Raw genomic sequence first — 14,033 nt, forward strand, 5'->3', positions numbered from 1 at the left:
AAGCATGGACACACACACACACCCACACACACACACACCTTCCTGCTGTTCAAAACCTAAGCAGAGTGAACAGAGCCCAAGGTGAGACGGGTCTCCGTTCTAACGATTCCCCCAGCAGGCTGCCTACAAATGAACAACAATCTTTACCGTTGTCATAAATGAAATATCACCGCCCGCGCACTGCAAGACATCTTGTGAAGATTAATTCATCAAAAAAATGTTCTCTCTGCAGTGGGGGGGGAAATACAACTCATTTAAATCAAGAGAAGCGGTCCCATGAAGAATTGCCTCGCAATTTTCATCTTCCTCGCCATCCGTCAGTGCACACCTGGGGAGAGTACTGACTGGGCCAGTATGCACAGGCATACACATACAAACTGTATGCATAGAAATAGCTGGACCGCGACTTAATCTTGTAGGACGGTCTCGGTCCGTCTATACGCCTGCCTGTCTGTCTGCCTGCTTGCTTGCTTGCTTATACACCTGTCTCGCTCTCTGTCCACCTAGTCTACTATGACTACATGCCACTACAGCGCCTCCGTCAGCATTTGCCAGCATCCTGTGCACTGTCCCAGCTTGCTGTGCTTGCCTGTGGCGGGACTCATTGACTCACTGTGTTGACTAACCCGGTGTGTTACAACTGTTTTGCCGATGCTGCAGTAAAGACTCATTACTGTAATGGAGGTGAATGGGGGGGGGGGGGGGGGGCGACAGGGAGAGACGGAGAAAGGACACCACTGGCCCTTTCCCTGCCAAGATGAACATAAGCAGTGTGACCATCACACACCCCTCCCAGACAATTTCTCTAAAAATCATGAGTCGCCACTAATGGAATTCAGCATGGCCCCGACGTCTGTCTGTATATGTGCCTATATCTGCCAGTGGAGATAGGTGAGCGAGAGAGAGAATGGAAGAAAAGAGGCCACGACAGAGAGAGAGAGATCGCACAGGTTTCCAGGCAGCAGAGCTCCTGAGGGGGCTGAGGGAGATTTGCCACAGGACAATACAAAAGAATGACAATCTCTGCCCCTTAACGCTGCCAGCTTAACACCGTCACCTGAACACTACCATGCACCGCCGCCCGTGCCACAGCCACCGCCCCGGGAGCTGCTGAACGGACTGGGTGTTCAGTCAGCACTCCGCTCTCCCCCAGAGAGAGCGCAGACGTCTCAGAGCCCAAGTTCCTCCTCTCTGGACAGTTCCTCCCTCGCAGCACAATGCTGAGACAAAGAGTGGAGAGAGGAGGGTGCCAAATGTCACCAGGCATCAACGACACCTCGGCCTGTAGTAGACATCTGTGCTTTGGAAGGTTAGACAAGGAAATACTAAGCAGAGAACCTATTCCATGGAGAGAAAAAAAACAGGAGGGAAAAGACAATAATTCTCATCTTGATAATAGCTAAACTTACAGCCCTAATCAACCAATCCTAATCAACCTAATAGGGTTTGGATTTCCACCAGGGGGAGAAAAATATGAATCCGGGCCCCCTGCTAGTTGAGCATTCCAAAAATAGAAACTGGGTAGAGCCGGAACTGTTATCCTCTAAGACCTGAGAGAAAATATCAAAATGACTCTTCTGTTTCTCTAAGCCGAGAACACCGGATGACGCAGGTTACCATCATTTGGTATAACGCACACTGGCGTTTTATGATACGGAGCTCATAGTTGCGCCGGTCATATGGACATTAGGGTTGACCCCATTTAGTCGACTGGTCAATTGTTTGGTCAATAGGCTGTTGGTCGACTTGAGATTCTTTAGCCGAGCAGTCGCAAATATATATTTTTTATGCGGCACAAGACACCTGTCTGAGTCGTGCCTGTCTCAGTGGACTAATCCATTGCGGAGGCCATTACTGGCACTAAGACATGTGCTAATAAAATATAAATGGTTATATTATGTAAAAATAACGGTGCAACACTAATAAATATGATATTATTTTATAACAAATGCGCTTTTTTTCCCGGGATGGACAGCGGTCGCAGAGGCAGCAGCGGAGCGTAGAGACGAGGAAACAGCCTTGATTGTCTAAGAAAAGTGAGGAGAGGAAACCTCAACTTAATTAGGTCTATAATCAATAGCCTAACTGTTAAACGTGCCTGGCTTTGTAAATCACCCATATATATAAATCACGCGCCTGGCTTTGTAAATCACCCAGATATATATATATCTACAGAAATAAAAACAGATCCTGTTTCTGTTGCCAGTTTAATTGTTTGTTTAATTTCTCTAGTGTAGGGGGCAGTATTTTGACATCCGGATAAAAGGCGTGCCCGTAGTAAACTGCCTGCTACTCAGGCTCAGAAGGTTGGATGTGCATATTATTAGTAGATTTGGATAGAAAACACTCTGAAGTTTCTAAAACTGTTTGAATGATGTCTGTGAGTATAAGAGAACTCATATGGCAGGCAAAAACCTGAGAAAAATCCAACCAGGAAGTGTGGAAATCTGAGGTTTGCAGTTTTTCAAGTGATTGCCTATACAGTATACAGTGACTTAGGGTTCATTTTGCACTTCCTAAGGTAGATATCAACAGTCTTTAGAACGTTGTTTCATATTCTACTGTGACTGGGGAGAGAATAAGAGCTGACTCAAAAAGTGGACTGACTGAGGCCAAGGAGTTGTTTACTGCGCCGTCACACAGGCGCGCCGTTCCTTCTTTTTCCTCTGTAATGAATACGCTATTATCCGGTTGGAATATTATCGAAGATTTATGATAAAAAGACCCTAAGGATTGATTGTAAACATAATTTGGCATGTTTCTACAAACGTAAATATAACTTTTTTTTTTACTTTTCGTCATGACATTTTGCGCACAGCACCTGCATTTGGAGTAGTGGACTACACGCGCGAACAAAAAGGAGGTATTTGGACATAAATGATGGACTTTATCAAACAAAACAAACATTTATTGTTGAAATGGGATTCCTGGGAGTGCATTCTGATGAAGATCATCAAAGGTAAGTGAATATTTATAATGCTATTGCTGATTTTAGTTGACTCCAAAATGGCGGGTATCTTTCGCCGTAAAGCTTTTTTGAAATCTGACACAGCGGTTGCATTAAGGAGAAGTGCATCAATAATTCTTTGAATAACTGTTGAATATTTTATCAACGTTTATGATGAGTATTTCTGTAAATTGATGTGCTCATTCACTGGAAGTTTTGGGAGGCAAAACATTTCTGAACATTACACGCCAATGTAAAATGGGGTTTTTGGATATAAATATGAACTTTATCGAGCAAAACATACATGTATTGTGTAACATGAAGTCCTATGAGTGCCATCTGATGAAGATCATCAAAGGTTAGTGATTAATTTTAGCTGTATTTCTGGTTTTTGTGACGCCTCTCCTTGCTTGGAAAATGGCTGTGTGGTTTTTCTTGTCTCGGCGCTGTCCTAACATAATCTAATGTTATGCTTTCGCTGATGATTCATTGAGCACCAAGCCTCACGCAACCTAAAAAATGTCGGCTAAAGCAATTTCACAAATTCCATTTTTAATCTTCGCTATGCTGTAATAAAGGCTGTAAAAAAGTGTTAGAACGGACTCTCTGGTATTACTTGTGATTTACTTAGTGTTGGTCACACTGTTCCAAACGGGCAGAACATTTTTATTGTCATCTAACAGACAGCACCTGTTTGTCAAACATAATAATGCACGCAGCTCTCGCTCTTATACCCTCCTTTTTCTTGATCTCCTTCGTATTGTTATTATTACAATTGTTATTATGATCATCATTATAATACGTCATGTCATTATCGCTATATGGCTTCTTATAGTTGTAGCCTTGTATAGCCACCATCGAGCTGAAGGCCTATAGTGTGCGTCCTGTTTATTTTTGAGACCGTAACTTACTTGGGCCTATATTTCAATATATATATTTCAATATATAGGCCACTGTATCGATCAATCAATCATTCCTCACACAGCATGCTTTGAAATGCAACCAAGCATTTTAGTTTTCAAATGAAATAAGAAAGGGAGCTTTGGATAATTAGCCTATGCAATAAATAAACTGCAATTCACGAATGGCTGCACTGTTAATTTAGTCTTTGCTGTAATAAAGGCTTTATATATATTTTTGAGTTAGAACAGACTCTCTGGTACATTTATAATTTATTTAGTGTTTTTTATACTGTTCCAAATTGTTATAATAAAAATGAAAAAAGTAAACAGAGTCTGTTTGGCACAAAATATTAATGCAAAGCTTGCTCCTGTACCCTCCTTTTTATTGACCTCCAGTAGTTTCCACAACTAAGTCAGACGTCTTCCACAGATCTGACTTCCCCTTTCCCTCCTAAGCAACCAGTAAACATTCACCCGTTTGGCGTTTATTTTTCACATCCTCCGCATCCTTTTTGCCGTCACGTGTTACGGAGTAGGTTATAACCAATTTATTGGTGTGATTATAATAGGCTTGCATACATGTTTCACAAAGAGAGCAAGGGTTGAGGGAATAGGGATTGTTTTTCCTAAACAAATTAGGTATTTCGGTAACAGAAGATACAAGTAAGAAACTAAATGACTGTAATTATGTTGCAGCTTCAGCACAGACAGCTCGATAAAGACTTGCTGTGCTGTGGTGCCTGTTCGGTGCAGCAGGGAGGAGAGAGAGACTATGTGCGCCAGTCACACAGGAACTCGCTGTCATTTTTTTTTAACACAGCATGGCCATCGGGCTCCCTCTTGAGTAATTTGTGTCTTAATTACTTTTAGCAAACAGTGCGCTTAAAGCATCAGACAAGCTCAGTGCATATAATTGATTTTATTCAAACACATAGGGTGCGTCTATATATGGAAAAATACATGTTTTAAAATTTCAGCCAACATTTTTTGGGGGCAGGGACAGCCCTAATGGACACCCTTCATTATTTAAGTATCAGGCATTGGTAACGCAACCCCTGTGTTGGGCTATAGTGTTACCTTCACTAAGGCAGCCTTAGGAAAGCCTTTGTGTAACCTAACATAGGGATATGATATTCATATTGTCTGCCTTTTTACATATTAATGGGTTTAATTGTTGAAGGGGCTGGGTCCTGTTGCAGAGTGAAAGAGAGACGATTGTTGGTCCTCTTGTTGTCAATGTCAAGCCATGTCACTCAAAGGCCCGGAAAGAGCCACTGCAGCCCGGGTCTTATACTGAGCAAAACCCTAGCAGTTACAGTCACACATTATTTGCAGATTGATATAATCTGCAGATTCTCCAAGCGATCTGCAAGCTTAAAGTCATGTCTCAGGCACGAGCTGGGTCAGGGTCGACAATTTGAGCATTCAAAGAAATCTAAATCCCGCAATGTCTGAAGACAAACAGCCTTCACAGGGCAGCCTTGGAGCAGTCACAGCGACCTTCACCAATAAACAGTCCAACTAGTCTGAATTGTTTGTGGAGTATTCAAGAATATTCAAGAATAGCTGTGTGCTAGAGTTTCATGGTGGAAAACTCTATAGAGTTTTCCACCATGCACTTGGAGCTATATAAGGTTTGTGAAGTGAACTACACTCTATTCAACTTACCGTGGCTCTGGGCAGTCAGCGGAGTGATGCAGATCTTTGATGAAGTTTCAAGGTCCTACGAACAGGCGTCAGAGCTCATGCCTGAAAGAGAGAATATCAGTATGAGTATTATAATGACACTGTTCTTCCTGTAAAACTGAGATGTCAGTAAAGCTAGATAAAACAATCCTGAGCCTTACAGGAAGTGTCTGAATTTCACAAACACCCATGCCAAGTGAGAAGTATCCACATGCCCAGATGCTCTGACCCCCCACTCCAGCAGTGTGAAACGCAAGACCACCAACAACCAAAAGTTCAAGACACCACAAAATGATTGTCTGCCAAACATGTGTGGTGGTCCATATTCATAACGCCCAGGGAGACTGGAAAGTACCTGAAACAGGGGAGTGGTTGGAAACCAAGCAGGGACAAGATGGCTCCTTATGAATAGGGCTATGAGTACATTGGATACTTGGCATCTGAACAAATCACAATCAAGTAGGGACTTGATCTGAAAGCAACCAGTGCCGTAAGGCAATGCCAGGGCAGGTGGCGAGATGGGCATAGGAGACGAGCTTCGGCATGCCAACCGGAATGTCAGTCTGTTGTTTGATGCCCCATGATACAGGAGTGAAACCCTCTGTACTGTGGTGGCACTGGGCAGTATCACGTCATGGCTATGCGTGTCACCAGCAGGGACTGGGTAGTTTGTCAGGATCAAAATAAATATGAAAGGAGCAAAGCCCAGGTAAAACGTTAGAGGAACATCTGCATCAATCTTCTGGATACCTAACCCTGAGATAGAGTTTTATTCTTCAGTGAGACAATTACAGAAATTGTAATACCAAACGACACTCAAGAATGGCTTTCCAAGAGGTGTTGAGTGTTCCAGAGGGGTCCAGTCTCAGTTCTGACTTTAAATCTGCTTACAAATCTGAGACAAGGTTTGAATATTGCTACCCATCAATGATTCCCAACCAAATGTACTGAGCTTGAGCAATTTTGGCAGAAACAATGGATACATGTTGCCCTAAGAGTTGTGCAGAGTTGGTGAGGGTGTGGGGGTTACTTTTTCTTTCACTTTGTGTAGATCTGGATGAAAAAAATACAATGTAAAATGTGACAACTGTGAAAGAGGTGTGTAGACTTTCACTTGGCACCGTATTCGAGTAGACGATTCGGCTCAAAGTACGCAATATGTCATGGAAGCGGACGTAACGGTGACACAAATAGAACGACAGGAACATTACTTCAGTACAGTGTTCATAAAATGCAAATGAACGCAAATACTGCTGCTTGCTAGCACTTGGTTATGTAGCAACGACGGGGACTGAGCTCAATCAAAAAGTGAATCCACGAGCAAAATGATTCCCATTTAGCTGGGAGAAGAAAGAGATAAGAAAAGCACCGTGCCGCACTTAAGTGAGCTGCTCAGCCGACCAAAATGAGGCTAGGGTGGGATGAGTGGTGCAGTCCATATGACAGCTGCACGACGTGTCTGAAGCAGCCACTTTCCATCCACCGCGTCTTATCACGGCCCAAGTGTGTGTGGAGGAGATGGAGAAGGGCCTCGGCATACCAAGGCCCTCACCAAGGTGCTCTTCCTGCCTTATCGCACCGCCCCGTCTGCTTGTGGTGGACAAACCCGCGTCCTCGGTGTGAGGGGAGTGATGCCAGCACAGCAGAAGATGCTCCGGACATTGGCAACTTGATTGGATGCCACATGGATCTTCATCAGGTCACTGTGCTCGTAAGATCATGGCGAGCTTGAAAGTTTGGTCGATATCCTGTGGTTTGTCATGAGCCATTTTCTGGGCGTAATAAGGTTGTGACATTGGCATCATGGTAAATCGCAACAACCCGACACTGCATGGTATGACAGGTATCATGTCATTAGTGGTAATGTCATTCAAGACATATTATAACTCACTGCATGGTTATGGTAATCCGTTATGAAGTTTTAGAATGTTGTTTTATTGGATTTATGGCCCTGGGCAGCCCTGCCCCGGATGTCTTTGCTTCGTAACTCCATTCATAATAACAGAGGGAAAAGTGGAGGGAATGCTACAGAGGATGGCAAATACATAGGATGACATCATCCTGGCTTAAAAACACATTCTAGAAATAGAGCAGCATGTCCTGTCATTCAACGAGCGGGGAACTAGTGACACTACAGTTAAATTAAGCAACTCCCCAGACGCTTCCACATCACACGTTATCATATCCCCCCACACACACACACACACACACACACACACACACACACACACACTAGAACATACGCAAGACAGGGACTGTGAGGTTAAATTAGGCATCGTATCCCACTGCTGATTGTGACAGAAATATCCACTCTCAAGCACTCACACAAACACACTGCACACGCAGTACACTTGTAAATTCTACTCCCTATGGGGTATGATAATGCTCATCTGCATATTCATGTCGGCATTGTCACAAACATTTATAGGTAAGCCCAGTGTACCCCTAGGGAGCAGCAGTGGTCGCAGCGGTAGCAGGGGGTGCATTGCTACTAGCATTGACATGGCATGCTAGCTGTTCCCATAGACTTCCAGTCATTGAGCTAACAACTATCCATTTAAAAGTGCGTCCCGGAAGAAATATATATTATTTGTGTATACATTTTTTGGGGGGTGGTTGCAGCAATTTAGCAGTGGTGGGGAAACACTGGGTAGGCCTATACAACCATCCCCACTCAACACACACACACACACACACACACACACACACACACACACACACACACACACACACACACACACACACACACACACACACACACACACACACACACACACACACACACACACACACACACACACACACACACACACACACAGCCTCCAACTCTCAATTACAGCGTTCATCTTCTCAACATGTATCCAAGCTACTGTAATTGGCCACATTTATCGGAATACAAATTCATGAAACCAATAATTTTTGATGAATGGCCCAGTTCGACTTGATGCATAATAACCATTAGAGAAAAGCCTGGGCAAGTCATAATCCATCCACTGGGACAAAGGCGGGAGGAAATTGAGAAATAACTGACACAATGCTCTTATTTTCTGACTCAATGCGGCAGAGAGCAGCTTTGTAATCACTTCATTTTTCATGTCTCTCTGCCCCTTCTCGGGAAAACGTTGATGGTCGCCGTAGAGCCCGGTGCACAAAAAAAGGGCCAGACAAAAGAGAAACAAGGGCTTGGCAGCCAGGCGGAAGCATCCATTACAACGGCTCAAGTTTCAGGTCTGTTTTGTCAAAGGCGGCTGACAAAAGAGCGGGTTCGAGAGGGGAAAGGGGGGAGAGGAGCTTGTTGACTAGGGGTCGTCTGTGGGTGATACCTATGACGGGGTGTTCCTGTCTAGTCAAGAGGGAGCTTGTCAAATGGATAAAGGCATCCAATGAAGATGTTACAGGGAGGGAGATAAATGAATGGGGAAACTCTATAGAGTGAGGTGCATTCTGACACCCAAGGTCAACGATGGCAACAGCACTTAGTGATAGCGCAGAATCTCCCACAGACTCGAGGCGATTAGACTGTTCTGTAGCCTGGGTGACAATTAGATTCTGATTGAAAAGTTAGTATTTTCTTAACAAGGCAACAATGTAGTGATGTTAAATACAGATCCAGACCGGTAACCAGGCTAGCTATCTTGTGACACGGGAGCAAAATTCCACCTTGATGCAGTCAGAGGGAGAGACTGCTGCCAACATCTCAACTGACTGAAAGGCAATCGTGTCCTTTATTTTTCAGCATCAGACCAGCCTAATTCTCACATGAACCATTGTTTAGGTATTTAATAGACCAAATTACATATTCTGTTAAATGTTCTTGCAATTTGTAGTCTGACATTTCAGATTTACATATGATCATTTTCCAAAGTACTTTAGATGTAGTGAACTACTTTTTCAAAGTACATTGCATTCAGAAAGTATTCAGAGCCCTTCCCTTTTTCCACATTTTGTTACATTACAGCCTCATTTCCCCTCATCAATCTACACACAATACCCCCATAATGACAAAGCAAAAACAGGTTCTTAGAATCTTTTGCAAATGTATTAAATATAAAACACAGAAATACCTTATTTACATACGTTTTCAGACCCTTTGCTATGAGACTTGAAATTGAGCGCAGGTGCATCCTGCTTCCATTGATCATCGTTGAGATGTTTCTACAACTTGATTGGAGTCCATCTGTGGTAAATTAAATTGATTGGATATGATTTGGAAAGGCACACACCTGTCTACAGTTGAAGTCTTAAGTTTACATACACTTAGGTTTACATACATAACCACTCCACAGATTTCTTGTTAACAAACTATAGTTTTGGCAAGTCAGTTAGGACATCTACTTTGTGCATGACACAAGTCATTTTTACAACAATTGTTTACAGAGAGATTATTTCACTGTATCACAATTCCACTGGGTCAGGAGTTTACATACACTAAGTTGACTGTCCCTTCAAACAGCTTGGAAAATTCCAGAAAATGATGTCATGGCTTTAGAAGCTTCTGATAGGCTAATTGACATCATCGGAGTGAATTGGAGGTGTATCTGTGGATGTATTTCAAGGCCTACCTTCAAAGCTGTCATCGCTGTCAAAGGTGCTTCAACAAAGTACTGAGGGTCTGCGTACTTATATAAATGTGATATTTCAGTTGTTTGTTTTATTTATACATTTGCAAAAAATTCTACAAACCTCTTTTTGCTTTATTGTGTTTTGATGTATTTCTAATACCGTAAGACTTTATCTGGTAGACGTTTTCTAAGATACACTTCCATCTGTTTGACCAGAAATCAAATCCTTTACTTCTGCCTAATTTTTAAGATGGAAAATGGTTGAAAAATTAACACGTTGCTGCTCATGGGTCCTTTAATGGAAATGATGATAACTAAAGCCTCCAAGTCCATTGTGGGAAGCCAAACGGTGATAGCCAAAGACTGGAAGCAGCCAGTTTAGAGTGTAATGTTCAGACAAGCTGCTTCAATTGTAAAGCATGACATTTGCACATTTCCCAACTGCTTCGTTTGAGAAGTATGCAGTGACAAGGGTTGTTCAAGCGCCAAGTGTAGTTGTTAGTGGAGCGGGAGACTGATCAGAATAGTTTCGACACGTACATTTAATTAACCCCCTTCCCTGAGTCTGCCAGAACTTTAGGCCGGATTCCTGTTGCTCAGACAAAGCCTCTTAAAATTCAAAGTCAACTGGACATACCGCTAGACTGAAAAGCTAGCGCCAATGTTTATACTACAACTGCAAATATCCTGAATTGGGGCATATAAAGGCTGCACACTGTCAATCTCACCCAGTGAAAGTGCTCTGCTCCTCCGTCAAGAGAGCTCCTATTGGCTTAGCAGTGGAAATGACTGACAGTGTGTGATAATCCCACCCGCGGGGTTCTAAGGACACCCGTCTCCAATCACTACCATCATTATCTCTCAAACAGACCCAACACAATTCATTATTAATGACTAGCCAGGGCATACACAGGCCAGGCCTCCCGCTCATTCAAAGAGGGCTGTGAAACGGGTGGAACGACCAAGGAGGAAAATGGCAAAGAAGAGCAAGAGCATAGGCATCGCTAGAACATTGAATGAACACAACACTGGTTATGTACCAATAAGAAAAAAAAAGTAAATTAAAAGGAAAATGATCAACAAGACAAGGTTAAATTCCATAATGTATTCAGGAGATTAATACACATTTGAATGCAGGAACATGTAGGATGCAGGAAAATGCAGGAACGTAATTTCTAACACAATGACTATTTTTCAATTAGGGCTGTTATATTGGAATTTTAACCTGTATACGTTTTGTATTCTAGTGGGAACCTATTAATGTGGGACGCAATTCTTGTGGGAGGCTTTCTTTAATCATGTTTATCTCTGCCATAGTAGGATTTGCACTGTCAAGGACATTTTGTCAGCCTGCGCTTCAGCCTCAGTCTCTCAGTACAATGCGGGTGGATGAGACATTCTCCTAATAGAAGGCTGCTTCAAATCAATAACCTGCTAACTAGCAAGAGACCTGAATTCCCTGAGCCAAGAGAGCTACCTCGAGATCACTTTGAAGAAATATGAATATAACTGGCTTATTTCTGGGGCTCAAACGGATTGGCTAGATGATGGTGATTGATGATCTACGATAATCGTTTCATGCTTCAGTGGTTGAAGCTTCATGTGATGCTTGATGTTTAATAGAGTGTCGCTAGTGCTAAATCCTCTCTTGTGTCGTCTCCATTTTGGAACAGAACCGAGCCTCATGGTCCTAAGTGGTGATGATGGAGGCCTCACACCTGCTAGATCACCAAGAGCCAATAACGGCGCAGAAGAAGAGAACAGAAACTCCAATCACAGGACTACATTGCCATTATCTGAGCACATACTGACACTAAGAGGACACTTGGGCATTTACCATAGGAGACAAAGTTGTATTTGTATATTTTATTCAAACCAAGTTATCTCAAAAAGTATGGAGCATATTAAACCAGATCACTATGCCTTGTCAGGACACAGGAGGGGTGCAAACAAAGGACATCTCATTTGCTTATTTTTGATTGGTGGGAATTATTAAAAACATCCAGGAGGGACAAGCAGATGGAGAGGTAATTAGCTGTGTGTGTGTGTGTGTGTGTGTGCGCGTGTGCGTGTGTATGTACTGACTAGTAATTTCCCTCTAATTTCACCTTCTCTCCCTCCTATTTCTATCTCTATCATAAATAACCTTGTCTGTCACCTCCCAGCCGCCCCTTTAAGAGTGGGTGGGGGAGGGGTTTCACTGCAACACCAAGCCCAACATAGGCCAGAACACGAGAGGAATGCATATTGTCAATCTGTAACATTCATATTGCATAACCAGAATTTAATAAAACCTTAACTCATATTGAAAAAGAGAGCCTCCGCATGATAATCTTGGAGACCAAAACAGACCACCATTTTTAAGCTAGCAAATGAATTCTACCATGTATTTCCTGTGTGTGGAACAGAATATAGGCTACTATATTATGATGTATGACTATCTGAAGTTACTAGTGGGGTGAAGATTAGGGCTGAATATTTTCCCGGTAATTTTGCAAAATGTTCCATCCCGGGAATAAATCATTTTTCTCCTGGGTAACCTGGTATTTGCTGGCAAAACCGGAAGAGACATTCAAAAGCATTATAAAGCACATTAATACGTCTGGATTTGATTAGAGCTTTGATCAGCAGAAAAGAAAAGCTGATGCCACCGGAGCCTGACAAGCCACATCAAATACATTTACATTAACGACATTTAATGAGCACAAGCCTAATAAAGCCCAAATGATTGTGCCGTTATCCAATACATATACGATATAGGCTACAGAACATTACGCACGACAGAAAAACAAAAGCCCATAGATGTAGCCAGCTATATGCTCTCTTGGGTAAATAAATGAAACTAGCTCCTGTAGGTAAAATCTTTGAGTGTGAACTGTATTACTATACTGTATTATATGGACTGGAATTACGCACATCACTCAAACCGTGATAAAGCAGAAGAGAACATGTGATTCTGGTGCAGCACATGCAGCCAATAAAGTCACAAGTATAGACTTGCGAATTTGATTTTAATTGTGAAATATAATAAGGCCTATTCGTATAAATAGTAGGCTGACGCATATATACCTTTCATAATATTACCCCTAATGTTATTAGCCTTCCTCCTCTTTCCCTCTCTCTATTGTTGCTTCATTCCTTTCATAATTTGTTTGAATGACATCCTTGAATGATATAGGACTGGAATTAGATGCAGAAGGCTTTCACTTCTCTTCACAAAGATTGAATAGTTATGGGTCTGAATAAATACTGTAACAGCTATAGCCTACTGCCACTGCGTGTTTGCTCTTCTTTCAAACTACCTGTAAGTTCTATTGGCTGTTCTATTTAACATTCAGCAAAAAATTGCTTGTGTCCCTTTTCGAATAGTCCTGCCTAACTCAGTTGCCGGTGAGTAAGGAGTATGGATATCACCATGAGGCCAATAGTGACTTTAAAACAGTTCCAGAATTGAATGGCTGTGATAGGAAAAAACTTAGGGTGTATCAACAACATTGTAGTTACTTCACAGTACTAACCGAATTGACAGAGTGAAAAGAATGAAGGAAGCCTGTACATAATAAAAATATTCCAATGCATCCTGTTAGTAATAAGGCACTAAAGTAAAACTGCCAAAAAAAGCGTTATGTTTGGGGCAAATCCAACACAACACGTCACTGAGTATCACTCTTCATATTTTCAAGCATGGTGGTGGCTGCATCATGTTATGGGTATGCTTGTCATCGGCAAGGACTAGGGAGTTTTTTATGATAAAAAGAAACAAAAATAGAGCTAATCACAGGCAAAAATCCTATAGGAAAACGTGGTTCAGTCTGCTTTCCAACAGACACTGGTAGACATATTCACCTTTCAGCAGGCCAATAACCTAAAACACAAGGCCAAATATACACTGGAGTTGCTTACCAAGATGACATTGAATGTTCCTGAGTGGCCTAG

General features: G+C 42.3%; 1 protein-coding gene across 2 annotated transcripts in view; it reads right to left on the minus strand.

Moving 5' to 3' along the window:
• The window catches only part of adarb1b (adenosine deaminase RNA specific B1b), a 190,697-nt gene that overhangs the window by 115,146 nt on the left and 61,518 nt on the right, over positions 1–14,033 (minus strand). For both annotated transcript variants that reach the window (XM_045704425.2, XM_014164287.3), the window contains exon 2: positions 5,518–5,598. The gene's annotated coding sequence lies outside the window, so the exon portion shown is untranslated. The remainder of the gene's footprint in view (positions 1–5,517; positions 5,599–14,033) is intronic.

This window comes from Salmo salar, chromosome 21 (assembly GCF_965601325.2).
Source record: "Salmo salar chromosome 21, fSalSal1, whole genome shotgun sequence".
Classification (NCBI taxonomy): Eukaryota; Metazoa; Chordata; class Actinopteri; order Salmoniformes; family Salmonidae; genus Salmo; species Salmo salar.